Source organism: Arachis ipaensis, chromosome B08, assembly GCF_000816755.2.
Source record: "Arachis ipaensis cultivar K30076 chromosome B08, Araip1.1, whole genome shotgun sequence".
In the NCBI taxonomy this organism is placed as follows: domain Eukaryota; kingdom Viridiplantae; phylum Streptophyta; class Magnoliopsida; order Fabales; family Fabaceae; genus Arachis; species Arachis ipaensis.
In genome coordinates, this window is record NC_029792.2 from 27,007,027 (window position 1) to 27,009,623 (window position 2,597).

The following is a 2,597-nucleotide window of genomic DNA, read 5'->3' on the forward strand; positions in this document are numbered from 1 at the left end:
TTTACGATACAGATTTTAAAAAAATTATCTTTTAAAAATTAAATTTAATAAACTACTTCTGAGTAATAAAAATTTTACTAAATGAATAAAATACTGCTGGGAAGGTAGGAGTATTATTGGTTATCTTTTTAAAAAGGACAATGATAACTAAAGAATCTGGAGAAATAATAAAATTAAGGGATAAAAAAGAGGATGTGAAAGTTACTGTACCAAAGGTACGGTGTACGACAACATGATGAAAAGGAAAATGGACGTTGTGGCTGAAATTTCAGTTTGGATCCCTTAGTCCACATTTCATACAGTGAGCCAGGGAGTAGTGCCATTTCAATTGCATTGTTTGTATCCATGTCGTTTAGTCAGTTTTGAACAATCTTTAATGGTCATTTTCTTGGTTGGTTAGCTTTTCTTCTTTTTTTTCTTTGGCTCTCTTTCTTCCTTTCTTTATCCTTATGATGCCTTCTAATGCATTATTGCTTGACATGTCTTAGCATTTCCCTAGTTTTAGTGTGTGCTGCATGCCATTATGTGTCTTAACAGAAAACGCATCATGTAATTCTAATGAATTGATATCAGTGGATTACATCAAAGTTGCATTTTCTAAAGGTACGTTTTCAGTTTTTGCCATCATAATGGATTGATTTGATATCTAATCTAATATTGTCAGGTGGACAAATAGGATTGGATACATTTCAAGTGTTTCAAGAACTTAATTGTTCTAGTAAATTTAGTAATTGATTTCAATCATAATATATATAGGCGAGATTAATAACTAAAAATATTGAAATATTTTAATTTTTAAAACACGTAAAATGTTTTTAATAGAATTATTTTTTGTCACCTAAAAAAACTTAGTTTAGTCTATATGATAACATTTAATTGGATGTTATTATATTTTTTTATACTCATTATCAATAGCAATTAAACGCATGTTCAAAAGCGTCCACATAAAACATATGTTGGACTAAAAAAATCAGAAGAAGGTCTAGATGGAAGGATTTTAAAATACAAAATATATATATTAAAAATAACTTAAATAACACATGTATTTATAAATATATGTTAACATATTTGATAATAGATTTTATTTTGATGTGCACGTAACATTTTTTAAAAATAAATTGCCGTGTCCAAATTTAAATTTTGAATTCTCAGCTCAATTGTGACCTAGATGACAAACCGCTTGTTGGAATGATAAGGTTAGGAGGAATCTGAAAAGCAAAGTGATTTGTATAAATAGATTTAGTGAAAAACCACATCCAAATACCAATTGATTTAACTTGTGCTGAAGTTCATGATACTAAAAACTAAAAGAAATAAACAAAGGGTAGTGAAAATATATATGAACTAGGGATTTATTAATAATAATAATGCGAAAATAAATATAATGATTACAATAAAGAAAATTATATGGTACAGATCTAAATCTGTACAGATTTAAAGATTTGTTTACTTAAACCACACTTTTTAAAGCCACACTTTTCACTTAAAACCGTAGCTCTTCACAAAGAAAAACGTCACCTAATGGAAAAAAGTAAATTAGAAGATTTAAGAGAAGAAATAATTAAATTATCAAAATTAATAGATCAAAAATTAATGATTTTAACTAATGTTAATTGTAATGACACCGAATTCTTAAAATCAATACAAAATGATTTTTCTCAAAATCTTTATTTTACTATAAGTTTTATTGAAGGACTTCAAAAACCTGAAAAAACTTATTTTTCACACGGAATTTCTAAGAAATGTTACCATGGAAATGATCCCCCACATCTTTATCATACTTTTAACCCACAATTAAATTCTATAGTAGATATGCTTGAAGAAATATTAGTATCTATAAAATTTCAAAGAAATAAGGAAAAAGAAAATCCTAAAGAAGAAAAATTTCAAAATATAATCAACATAACAGATTTAAAAGTAAAACCACCACTAAAATTATGAATATTGAAGAAAAATTAGAAGAAGTTACAATACTTTTTAAACAATTAAAAATGGCTCAAGAAAATAATATTATGGAACAGGGATTTCAGATATAAGAAGAATTAGTAAATTCTGAAAATATAGAAAATGAAGAACACATCCTAGATTATTCAAGTGACGAAGAACTAGCAATTCCAATACAAGTAAAAAATGAAGCTGGAACATCTAGGGATAATCAATCTCAATTTAAATGGGAAATAGGTTTTGATAATTATACTTTTAAAAAAGGATTTATAAATAAAGATTCAAAATATACAAAAACACCATCAAAATACGTTCCTAAAATCCAGAAAATGGAAGGAGAAAGAATGCTCGATTTAGACTGTAAAAAGAATGAAAAAGAAATTTTCAAAAACTGGTTGAATTCCTTCTTATTAGAAGCCTTTACTAATCCAAAACTTAATGAATTATCTGGAAGAGATATTTGGAATTACATAGAGTTTCATACTAAAGGAGCTATAAGAGATTATATGATGACATCAATAGAAAACCAAATAATAGAAGAATTAGCAACAAAAACAACAGCTTATGATAAGATATTATATATAATGATAATTCTATATAAAGAATTTTTTGGAAAAAATATTATAAATCATAAACAAGAAGTCTATAATAAA